Consider the following 13457-nt stretch of genomic DNA (forward strand, 5'->3'; position numbering starts at 1 on the left):
GTAGTGCTTTGTGTGGCCTCCAGAGGGCAGTAGCTATACCCCAATCGTCTGGGTCTCCCAATAGAGCGCTGAAGAAATTGTAAATGTTTCATTAACCAAAAATACTTTCCTTCAGCAATAAAAAGGCCCCGTTAGTCACAATTCTGCTCTGCTAGCCAATACACAGTAACTTTCCATCAGGTTTCATAGTGTAGTGCTCATCACGACTGCTTAACACGCAGAAGGTCCTAGGTTGAATCCCCAGTAAAACCTATCTGTTCATGGTGTTGAAATAAAACCCTATCAACCTGCAATATATGAAGTTCTCGGCTTTGTTGCCGAATGACGGGATGTTTTGGCTTCCATCACCAACAGAGCGACGAATTTGTTTTTTTTTCCCCTGGCGGTGAAAACTCGTCTCTAATTGTCATTACTTTGCAGGATTTCAAAGGTTTCATTCTGTAGTGGTCATCACGTCTGCTTCACATGCAGAAGGTCCTGGGTTCAATCCCCAGTAAAAACAAGCCGTTTTCGCTGTTGAAGTAATTTGGTATCAACCAATGATAAATGAAATTCTTGGTTTCGTTGCCAAATGACAATACATTTTGGCTTCCATCACAAAGAGAACTACGATTTTGGGTTTATTTTTTATTGACCATTTTAGCAGAAAACATAATCCCATATTATAAAAATCCTATTTGTTTTAAAATATATAGTTCCCATAAATACAAAAGCAAACGACTAAACTATGTAGAAAAAAGTAACACATTCAATGTAAACTTCAATTTAAGCAAAATCCCTTTGTAGAAATAAAACTGGTAAAATACATAATAAAAATTGTAAATGTTTCATTAACCAAAAATACTTTCCTTCAGCAATAAAAAGGCCCCGTCAGTCACAATTCTGCTCTGCTAGCCAATACACAGTAACTTTTTTTCAGGTTTCATAGTGTAGTGGTCATCACATCTGCTTAACACGCAGAAGGTCCTGGGTTCAATCCCAAGTGAAACCAATCTGTTCTTAGTGTTGAAATAATACGCTATCCAACTACAATATATGAAGTTCTCAGCTTTGTTGCCGAATGACGGGGTGTTTTGGCTTCCATCACAAACAGAACTACAAATTATTTATTTTTTCCCCTGGCGGTCAAAACTCGTCTCTAAATGCCATTACTTTGCAGGATTTCACAGGTTTCGTAGTGGAGTGGTCATCACGTCTACTTCACACGTAGAAGGTCCTGGGTTCAATCCCCAGTAATAACAAGCCGTTTTCGCTGTTGAAGTAATTTGCTTTCAACCTGTAATATATGAATTTCTTGGTTTCGTTGCCAACTGATAATATATTTTGGCTTCCATCACCAAGAGAACTACGATTTTGGGTTTCTTTTTTATTGACCATTTTAGCAGAAAACATAATCCCATATTATAAAAATCCTGTTTGTTTCAAAATATATAGTTCAATTAAATACAAAAGCAAACGACTAAACTATGTAGAAAAAAGTAACACATTCAATGTAAACTTCCATTTAAGCAAAATCCCTTTGTAGGAATAAATCTGGTAAAATATGTAATAAAAATTGTAAATGTTTCTTTAACCAAAAATACTTTCCTTCAGCAATAAAAAGGCCCCGTCAGTCACAATTCTGCTCTGCTAGCCAATACACGGAAACTTTCCATCAGGTTTCATAGAGTAGTGGTCATCACGTCTGCTTAACACGCAGAAGGTCCTGCGTTCAATCCCCAGTAAAACCAATCTGTTCTTGGTGTTGAAATAATACCCAATTAAACTACAATATATGAAGTTCTTGGCTTTGTTGCCGAATGATGGGATGTTTTGGCTTCCATCACCAACAGAGCTACGAATTTGTTTTTTTTTTTTCCCTGGCGGTCAAAACTCGTCTCTAATTGCCATTACTTTGCAGAGTTTCAAAGGTTTCATAGTGTAGAGGTCATCACGTCTGCTTCATACGCAGAAGGTCCTGGGTTCAACCGCAGTGAAACCAATCCATTTTTGTAATATGTGAAATTCTTGGTTTCGTTGCCAAATGACAATACATTTTGGCTTCCATCACAAAGAGAACTACGATTTTGGGTTTCTTTTTTATTGACCATTTTAGCAGAAAACATAATCCCATATTATAAAAATCCTATTTGTTTTAAAATATATAGTTCCCATAAATACAAAAGCAAACGACTAAACTATGTAGAAAATAGTAACACATTCAATGACGGGATGTTTTGGCTTTCATCACCAAAAGAGCTACGAATTTGTTTTTTTTCACCTGGCGGTGAAAACTCGTCTCTAATTGCCATTACTTTGCAGGGTTTCAAAGGTTTCATAGTGTAGAGGTCATCACGTCTGCTTCATACGCAGAAGGTCCTGGGTTCAACCCCAGTGAAACCAATCCATTTTTGGTGTTGAAGTATTTTCCTATCGACTTGTAATATATGAAATTATTGGTTTCGTTGCCAAATGACAATACATTTTGGCTTACATCACAAAGAAAACTACGATTTTGGGTTTCTTTTTTATTGACCATTTTAGCAGAAAACATAATCCCATATTATAAAAATCCTGTTTGTTTCAAAATATATAGTTCCCATAAATACAAAAGCAAAAGACCAAACTATGGAGAAAAAAGTAACACATTCAATATAAACTTCAATTTAAGCAAAATCCCTTTGTAGAAATAAAACTGGTAAAATATATAATAAAAATTGTAACTGTTTCATTAACCAAAAATACTTTCCTTCAGCAATTAAAAGGCCCCGTCAGTCACAATTCTGCTCTGCTAGCCAATACACAGTAACTTTTCATCAGGTTTCATAGTGTAGTGGTCATCATGTCTGCTTAACAAGCAGAATGTCCTGGGTTCAATCCCCAGTGGAGCCAATCTGTTCTTAGTGTTAAAATAATATGCTATCCTACTACAACATATGAAGTTCTCGGCTTTGTTGCCGAATGACGGGATGTTTTGGCTTCCATCACAAACAGAACTACAAATTATTTGTTTTTTTTCCCCTGGCGGTCAAAACTCGTCTCTAAATGCCATTACTTCGCAGAATTTCACAGGTTTCATAGTGGAGTGGTCATCACGTCTACTTCACACGCTGAAGGTACTGGGTTCAATCCCCAGTAAAAACAAGCCATTTTCGCTCTTGAAGTAATTTGCTATCAACCTGTAATATGTGAAATTCTTGATTTCGTTGCCAAATGACAATACATTTTGGCTTCCATCACCAAGAGAACTATGATTTTGGGGGTTTTTTTTATTGACCATTTTAGCAGAAAACATAATCCCATATTATAAAAATCCTGTTTGTTTCAAAATATATAGTTCCCATAAATACAAAAGCAAAAGACCAAACTATGGAAAAAAAAGTAACACATTCAATATAAACTTCAATTTAAGCAAAATCCCTTTGTAGGAATAAAACTGGTAAAATATGTAATAAAAATTATAAATGTTTCATTTATAGTGATGAGCGAGTATGCTTGTTACTACTCGGTACTCGCACGAGTATCACTGTACTCGGGCTACTCGGCGGGGACCGAGTAATCTTGCGATACTCGTGCTGTACTCGTGGTCTTCATCCCTGCATGTTGGCGCTCTTTTGAGAGCCAGCCCTCATGCAGGGATTGGCTGGCAGACCACTGCAATGCCACAGCCTTGTTAGTTGTGGAATTGCAGTGATTGGCCGGCCTGCACAGCGTGACCGAGCCTTTATACCGGCGGGCGCACTGTGCTCTACACACAGCCATCCAGACAGTCAGTGCAGGGAGAGTGTTGCTGCTTCAGGGAAACGTTTGCGGCCCTTTGTAGCTATTTCCGTAGCAGGGCTGCAAACAGTGTGACCAGAAGTCCTTCTCAGGACTATTATAGTTGTATACAGGCAGGCAGGGTATAGCCAGGTCGGAGTACAGTAGCAGAGTCCTTCTCAGGACTATTGTTCCTGTATACAGGCAGGGTATAGCCAGGTCGGAATACAGGCTAGTGACCAGAAGAGTCCTTGTCAGGACTATTGTAGCAGTATACAGGCAGGCAGGCAGGCAGGGTATATATCCATTCCTAGTGGTGACCGTATACCAGCCTTCATCATATCTGGGGCTGGTGTACACAGTCTAAAACAGTCCAGATAGTGTCAGACTTCTCAGTAATTGTCGCTCCTAAAAACCTGTTAGGTTCTTAGTGCGTCCGTGCTTGCATTTAAAAACCGCACGTGTGTGCCTGTCGGTTGGCAGCGTACAGGTGCACGTTTTGCACAAACTATTATATAACGCACAAGTCTAGTGTATAATACACGTCAGTCAGCAGTGTCTGATAGTGTCAGACTTCTCAGTAATTGTCGCTCCTATAAACCTGTTAGGTTCTTAGTGCGTCCGTGCTTGCATTTAAAAACTGCACGTGTGTGCCTGTCGGTTGGCAGCGTACAGGTGCACGTTTTGCACAAACTATTATATAACGCACAAGTCTAGTGTATAATACACGTCAGTCAGCAGTGTCTGATAGTGTCAGACTTCTCAGTAATTGTCGCTCCTAAAAACCTGTTAGGTTCTTAGTGCGTCCGTGCTTGCATTTAAAAACCGCACGTGTGTGGCAGTCGGTAGCAGCGTCAGGCTCCATATTGTCCCTGGATAGAGACGTGCATGATGGCCTGTAAACCTGAAGTGCCCATTGTAAGGAAGTGGGTCTATTGTAGTCTATCTATTGTGCCCTTAGGCAGGGCAGCCAAAAATTTGGAGGCTCCACATTGTCCCTGGATAGAGATGTGCATGAGGGCCTCAAAACATTGTTCCCATTGCAAAGGAGCGGGTCTCCTGTCGTTGTAATGCCCATTCTGAAAGAATGGGCGAAAAAATTTACCACTGGGGGTATACCTGAAACAACGGCCTAACTATTGTAGCGGTCATCATGATGGCGCATGAGGAGAAGGAGGAGCAGTCCAGCGATTAGCCAAAGTCCAGAAGTGTGTTACCATGGGTGAGTGGAGGTACATGGCAAATTCCCGCTACAAACTTTAAATTCCGCTGTCATTTGCTGGTGGTGTGGTGAAGTCTGGCCCAATTCAACCCTTGTTCATTTTGATCAGAGTCAGCCTGTCAGCATTTTCAGTTGACAGGTGGGTGCGTTTATCTGTAATGATTCCACCTACGGCACTAAAAACACGCTCTGACAAAACGCTAGCGGCAGGGCAGGCCAGGACTTCCAAGGCGTAGAGAGCCAATTCATGCCACGTGTCCAGCTTGGATACCCATTAATTGTAAGGCACAGAGGAATGTCGGAGTACAGTTGTTTGATCTGCAAGGTACTCCTTGAGCATCTGGGCAAACTTAGGATTTCTTGTGGCACTACCCCGCACCTCAGGGGCTGTGGTATGTGAGGGGCTGAGAAAACTGTCCCACATCTTAAAGACTGTTCCCCTACATCTGGCGGATTGGACTTGTGCCCCTCTCGGCTGTATGCCTTGGTTGTCCACTGATTCCTGACCTATGCCGCAAGTGTTTTGTGAGGGGAATGCTTTGCCTACTTCCGTGACTATGGCCTTCTGGAACTGCTGCATTTTGCCTGACCTCTCCGCCTCGGGAATAAGAGACATAAAGTTCTCCTTTTAGCGTGGGTTTAACAGTGTTACCAACCAGTAATGATTGTCGGCCAAGATGTTCTTAACGCGAGGGTCACGAGACAGGCAGCTTACCATAAAGTCAGCCATGTGTGCCAGACTCTTAACAGCCATCACTTCAGTATCCTGACCAACACGATGACTGAACAAGTTGTCCTCCTCCTCCTCCTCCTCCTCCTCATCATCTACCCTGTCCTCTGGCCAGCCACGCTGAACCGAGGATATGACTGCATGTCATATCCTCAATTTGGCCGGAGAGTTGCTCCATGTCTTCATCCTCCTCCTCGTCATAGTCCTCCACTGCACGTTGTGATGAGACGAGGCTGGGCTGTGTGTTATCACCCACACCCACTACTGTTTCTTGCTCCAACTCATCGCGCTCCGCCTGCAATGCATCATGTTTGTTTTTGAGCAGAGACCATTTTAGAAGGCAGAGAAGCGGTATGGTGACACTAATAATGTCGTCATCGCCGCTCACCATCTTGGTGGAGTCCTCAAAGTTTTGGCGGATGGTACATAGGTCGGACATCCATCTCCACTCCTCAGGTGTTATGTGTGGAGTTTGACCCATTTCCCTACGGCTTAGGTGATGCAGGTACTCAACAACTGCCCTCTTCTGCTCACATATCCTGACCAACATGTGCAGAGTTGAATTCCAACGCGTGGGGACATCACACACCAGTCTGTGAGCCGGAAGATGCAAATGGCGCTGAAAGCCCGACAAGGACGGCTGAAGCAGTAGGTGACTTTCGAAAATGTGCAGACAGGCGGCGAACTTTTACCAGCAGATCAGACAGCTCTGGGTATGACTTTAGAAACCGCTGAATGACGAGGTTGAGCACATGGGCCACGCATGGACCATGTGTCAGCTGGCCTCGCCTCAAAGCCGCCACCAGGTTCCGGCCATTGTCACACACAACCTTTCCTGGCTTTAGGATCAGAGGTGTGAGCCAGTGATCTGCATGCTGTTTCAGAGCTGTCCACACCTCTTCTGCATTGTGGGGTTTGTCACCTATGCAGATTAGCTTCAGCACAGCCTGTTGCCACTTCGCCGAGGCAGTGCTGCAGTGCTTCTGTGTTGCCCTGGACAAGCCAGGGGCCACAGAGAACAACACTTACACACCCCACACTCCCTGCAGGCAGATCATAGTCAAAACACAAAATCCTTGTTGCCTTCCCCAGGGGCTGTTGTCCACACCAGGGGGTGGAGCCAGGCGGTTGGTCTCCACCCACCGAGGAGGAGGGAAAACACAGGCAGTGAGAGTTAAGCTAAGGAAGTGGAAGGAGGAAAGTAGTAGAGAGGAGAAAAGTGAAAGCAAAGAGCCTGAAGTTGGTCCGGGTGTGTGGCCCAGACAGGACAGCAAGGTTGGCAGGATGTGGTGACTGTCTGCAGTGGAGGCCGATTGGAGTCTGCCATAAGGATCGTGGATGGGTGGTGACCCGGGCGGTACCGGACCGGTATACAAAGAGAAGCCAGCACCATTGGCAGGGGCCTTTCGGATCCCGGCAAGGCTTGGTGTCGCCGTGAATTTGCCAAATCCGTTAGTGAAGGGGACCTCCGGGTTTCCAAACAGCCAAGTCCCGATAGAAGGCAACCGTCCAACCGTGAAGGGGAGACACCGCCACCGCCAAGGGCAACCGTCTCCCAGGGCCAGCGCCTGTGGGCAAAAGGGGCTCCTCCGGCCCATATCCAGGTCGGGGAGCGGGTTACCGGTGGGAAACCATCACTACCAACACTGAACTTAGGTGCAGGGAGAGACAGTCATCACTAACCTGCAGGGAGGAACAACCGCAGCCGTCCGAGGGACCCGTCCATCCAGCCGCTTGTTTTACCGTGAACTGTGTCATCATCATTGGGCTGAGTGAGTACCTCCGTGCCGTGCGGCACAGCGCTGCCCCTGCGACCCTGCACCTCATCAGGCCCCGCAACCCGCCTGTCATCCATCTCTACCCCATCACCGGGCCCCGGGACAACCAACCCCCCTACCCACGGAGGGGAGAAATAACAACAAAGCTGCTCCCTGTCACAGGCTCCCGGGATCCCCGTCCAGAGCAGCGGTGGTGTCCACACAATCACCACAACCGTGGGTGGCATCACGGACAATATCCCCAAAACCCAAACCACCCCTTTTCACTCACGGGCGAGGAGTGCCGCTCGAGTCCCCGGGATCCGACCATCGCTCGAGCCACCGAGTAGCAGCAGCCGTAGAGCAGCGGCAGCCGGACCCGAGCAGTGGGAGAGCGCAGCGTCCCCTCCTCCGCCCGTGACACTTCCAGCTTCGGACTGGTGTGGAGGATAAAGTGGATGAGGATGCGCAGGAGGAGGAGGAGGCTGAGGAGCATGAAATTCTGGAGCTGTAGAGTGTGGGTGAAACCCTGACTGAGGTAGGGCCTGCAAAACTTGGTGTGGGAAGGACGTGTTGCGTCCCTCGCTCAGACTGGGTCCCAGCTTCCACAATGATAACCCAGTGTGCCGTCAACGAGATGTAGCGGCCTTGCCCACAAGCACTTGTCCACGTGTCTGTGGTTAGGTGGACTTTGGGTGAAACAGCGTTGTTCAGGGCACGTGTGATGTTTTGTGACACGTGGTTATGCAACGCGGGGATGGCACACCGGGAGAAATAGTGGCGGCTGGGGACTGAGTAACGTGGGACAGCTGCAACCATCAGGTCGCGGAATGCTTCTGTCTCCACCAGCCTAAAAGGCAACATTTCCAGCGCAAGCAGTTGCGAAATGTTAGCATTTAGAAGTGTGGCATGTGGGGCGTTGGCAGTGTATTTGCGCCTGCGTTCAAAGGTTTGCTGAATGGATAACTGAACGCTGCGCTGGGACAAGGACGTGCTTGATGATGGTGTTATTTCTGCGTGGGAAACTGCTGGTGCAGGGCCGGAGGAGGCTTGTTTGCGGGCAGCATGGACAGGGGATTGGCTCGCATGCACAACAAGCGAAGACGTAGCAGTGACATCAGCAAGCTTTGCTCCTCGACTCTGTTGTACATCCCACAAAGTCGGGTGCTTGGCTGACATGTGCCTGATCATGCTGGTGGTGGTCAGGCTGCTAGTTTTGGTACCCCTGCTGATGCTGGCATGGCAGGTGATGCAAATGGCCTTTTTAGAATCATCTGGAGCCAACTTAAAAAACTGCCAGACTCGGGAAGACCTAACATTTGTACAGGCACCTTGTGTCGTGTTGTTGTTCCGGGGAACGGTTGCCTGACATCTGCCTGAGGCCACCACCCTGCTTCTTACTGCCTGTTGGGATGCTACGCCTCCCTCCCCCTGTGCACTGCTGTCCTCGCTCTGCATATCCTCCTGCCAGGTTGGGTCAGTTACTGGATTATCCACCACGTCGTCTTCCTCTTCCGCACCCTGCTCCTCCTCCTGACTTCCTGACAATTGTGTCTCATCATCGTCCACCCCTTGTTGAGACACGTTGCCAACTTCGTGAGAACGTGGCTGCTCAAATATTTTGGCATCTGTACATACAATCTCGTCATGGCCCACTTCAACAGGAGCTGGCGAGAGGCCAGAATGTGTGAATGGAAACGTGAACAGCTCTTCCGAGTGTCCAAGTGTGGGATCAGTAATGTCCGCGGACGTGTACTCGGCCTGGTGGTAGGAAGGAGGATCAGGTTCTGAAATGTGCGGTGCAGTATCACGGCTACTGACACTTGACCGTGTGGAAGACAAAGTGTTTGTGGTGATGCCAATCTGACTGGAAGCATTATCCGCTATCCAACTAACAACCAGTTGACACTGGTCTTGGTTCAAGAGCGGTGTACTGCTGCGGTCCCCAAGAATTTGTGACAGGACGTGCGAGCGAGTAGATGTGGCCCTTTGTTGTGGCGAAATTAGAGCTTGCACACGACCTCGGTCTCTGCCTGCACCACCATCACGTCCACTTCCTTGTTCGTTGCCAACGCCCTTGCGCATTTTGCAATGCTGTGCTGATGTGTATTCACTAGACTTGTGCGTTATATCCAAGTTTTTGCAAAATGAACACAAGTGCACCTGAACGCTGCCACCAACAGGCACACACGTGAGGTTTTTAAATGCAAGCACGGACGCACTAAGAACCTAACAGGTCTCTATCCAGGGACAATGTGGAGCCTCCCAATTTTTGGCTGCCCTGCCAAAGGGCTATACTACAATAGACCCACTTCCTTACAATGGGCACTTCAGGTTTACAGGCCCTCATGCACGTCTCTATCCAGGGACAACGTGGAGCCTCCCAATTTTTGGCTGCCCTGCCAAAGGGCTATACTACAATAGACCCACTTCCTTACAATGGGCACTTCAGGTTTACAGGCCCTCATGCACGTCTCTATCCAGGGACAACGTGGAGCCTCCCAATCTTTGGCTGCCCTGCCAAAGGGCTATACTACAATAGACCCACTTCCTTACAATGGGCACTTCAGGTTTACAGGCCCTCATGCACGTCTCTATCCAGGGACAATGTGGAGCCTCCCAATTTTTGGCTGCCCTGCCAAAGGGCTATACTACAATAGACCCACTTCCTTACCATGGGCACTTCAGGTTTACAGGCCCTCATGCACGTCTCTATCCAGGGACAACGTGGAGCCTCCCAATTTTTGGCTGCCCTGCCAAAGGGCTATACTACAATAGACCCACTTCCTTACAATGGGCACTTCAGGTTTACAGGCCCTCATGCACGTCTCTATCCAGGGACAACGTGGATCCTCCCTATTTTTGGCTGCCCTGCCAAAGGGCTATACTACAATAGACCCACTTCCTTACAATGGGCACTTCAGGTTTACAGGCCCTCATGCACGTCTCTATCCAGGGACAACGTGGAGCCTCCCAATTTTTGGCTGCCCTGCCAAAGGGCTATACTACAATAGACCCAATTCCTTACAATGGGCACTTCAGGTTTACAGGCCCTCATGCACGTCTCTATCCAGGGACAATGTGGATACTCCCAATTTTTGGCTGCCCTGCCAAAGGGCTATGCTACAATAGACCCACTTCCTTACAATGGGCACTTCAGGTTTACAGGCCCTCATGCACGTCTCTATCCAGGGACAATGTGGAGCCTCCCAATTTTTGGCTGCCCTGCCAAAGGGCTATACTACAATAGACCCACTTTCTTACAATGGGCACTTCAGGTTTACAGGCCCTCATGCACGTCTGTATGCAGGGGCATTGGTGAACCTTACAATTTTGGACTGCCCTGGAAAAGGAAAATTTTACAAAGACTCACTTCTTCAAAATGGGCACATTAGACTCAAGAGGCCTTCATGTACGTCTCTTCTCAGGGACATCGGAGTGCCACACAATGTTTTACGTAAAATCTTTCATGTATTAATCTTAAAAAGTAACATACACCAGCTCTATCTCACTATTGGGTATGTGCCCTTAACATTTCCGCCATGAAAATTCATTTTGGTGTCATTTTGAAGGTTTTCTGGTGAGTCCGTAAAAATGGCGTAAAACGCAGACAAAATTGTTCACAGCTGTTATCTTTGAGTGATAAATGCTTCAAGGGGTCTTCCCCATGCTGTTGCCATGTCATTTGAGCACTCTTCTGAGACTTTTGTGACATTTTTAGGGTTTCTACATGCTGCCGGGGGTCATTTCATAAAAATACTCGGGTCTCCCATAGGATAACATTGGGCTCGGTGCTCGGGCCGAGTACACGAGTATCTTGGGTTGCTGGGCCCGAGCCTCGAGCACCCGAGCTTTTTAGTACTCGCTAGTGATGAGCGAGCATGCTTGTAACTACTCGGTACTCGCACGAGTATCGCTGTACTCGGGCTGCTCGGCGGGGACCGAGTAATCTCGCGATACTCGTGCTGTACTCGTGGTCTTCATTTCTGCATGTTGGCGCTCTTTTGAGAGCCAGCCCTCATGCAGGGATTGGCTGGCAGACCACTGCAATGCCACAGCCCTGTTAGTTGTGGAATTGCAGTGATTGGCCGGCCTGCACAGCGTGACCGAGCCTTTATATCGGCCGGCGCGTTGTGCTCTGCTCACAGCTATCCAGACAGTGAGTGCAGGGAGAGTGTCGCTGAGTCAGGGAAAGCTTTGCGGCCCTTTATAGTTAGTTCCGGAGCAGGGCTGCAAACAGTGTGACCAGAAGTCCTTCTCAGGACTATTCTAGTTGTATACAGGCAGGCAAGGTATAGCCAGGTCGGAGTACAGTAGCAGAGTCCTTCTCAGGACTATTGTTGCTATATACAGGCAGGGTATAGCCAGGTCGGAATACAGGCTAGTGACCAGAAGAGTCCTTGTCAGGACTATTGTAGCAGTATACAGGCAGGTAGGCAGGCAGGGTAGTGGTGACCGTATACCAGCCTTCATCATATCTGGGGCTGGTGTACACAGTGTAAAACAGTCCAGATAGTGTCAGACTTCTCAGTAATTGTCGCTCCTAAAAACCAGTTAGGTTCTTATTGCGACCGTGCTTGCATTTAAAAACAGCACGTGTGTGGCAGTCGGTGGCAGGGTACAGGTGCGCGTTTTGCACAAACTATTATATAACGCACAAGTGTAGTGTATAATACACGTCAGTCAGCAGTGTCTGATAGTGTCAGACTTCTCAGTAATTGTCGCTCCTAAAAACCAGTTAGGTTCTTATTGCGTCCGTGCTTGCATTTAAAAACAGCACGTGTGTGGCAGTCGGTGGCAGGGTACAGGTGCGCGTTTTGCACAAACTATTATATAACGCACAAGTGTAGTGTATAATACACGTCAGTCAGCAGTGTCTGATAGTGTCAGACTTCTCAGTAATTGTCGCTCCTAAAAACCAGTTAGGTTCTTATTGCGTCCGTGCTTGCATTTAAAAACAGCACGTGTGTGGCAGTCGGTGGCAGGGTACAGGTGCGCGTTTTGCACAAACTATTATATAACGCACAAGTGTAGTGTATAATACACGTCAGTCAGCAGTGTCTGATAGTGTCAGACTTCTCAGTAATTGTCGCTCCTAAAAACCAGTTAGGTTCTCATTGCGTCCGTGATTGCATTTAAAAACAGCACGTGTGTGGCTGTCGGTGGCAGGTTACAGGTGCGCGTTTTGCACAAACTATTATATAACGCACAAGTGTAGTGTATAATACACGTCAGTCAGCAGTGTCTGATAGTGTCAGACTTCTCAGTAATTGTCGCTCCTAAAAACCAGTTAGGTTCTCATTGCGTCCGTGCTTGCATTTAAAAACAGCACGTGTGTGGCAGTCGGTGGCAGGGTACAGGTGCGCGTTTTGCACAAACTATTATATAACGCACAAGTGTAGTGTATAATACACGTCAGTCAGCAGTGTCTGATAGTGTCAGACTTCTCAGTAATTGTCGCTCCTAAAAACCAGTTAGGTTCTCATTGCGTCCGTGCTTGCATTTAAAAACAGCACGTGTGTGGCAGTCGGTGGCAGGGTACAGGTGCGCGTTTTGCACAAACTATTATATAACGCACAAGTGTAGTGTATAATACACGTCAGTCAGCAGTGTCTGATAGTGTCAGACTTCTCAGTAATTGTCGCTCCTAAAAACCAGTTAGGTTCTCATTGCGTCCGTGCTTGCATTTAAAAACAGCACGTGTGTGGCATTCGGTGGCAGGGTACAGGTGCGCGTTTTGCACAAACTATTATATAACGCACAAGTGTAGTGTATAATACACGTCAGTCAGCAGTGTCTGATAGTGTCAGACTTCTCAGTAATTGTCGCTCCTAAAAACCAGTTAGGTTCTCATTGCGTCCGTGCTTGCATTTAAAACCAGCACGTGTGTGGCAGTCGGTGGCAGGGTACAGGTGCGCGTTTTGCACAAACTATTATATAACGCACAAGTGTAGTGTATAATACACGTCAGTCAGCAGTGTCTGATAGTGTCAGACTTCTCAGTAATTGT

The sequence above is a fragment of the Anomaloglossus baeobatrachus genome, chromosome 2 (genome assembly GCF_048569485.1).
Source record: "Anomaloglossus baeobatrachus isolate aAnoBae1 chromosome 2, aAnoBae1.hap1, whole genome shotgun sequence".
NCBI lineage: Eukaryota > Metazoa > Chordata > Amphibia > Anura > Aromobatidae > Anomaloglossus > Anomaloglossus baeobatrachus.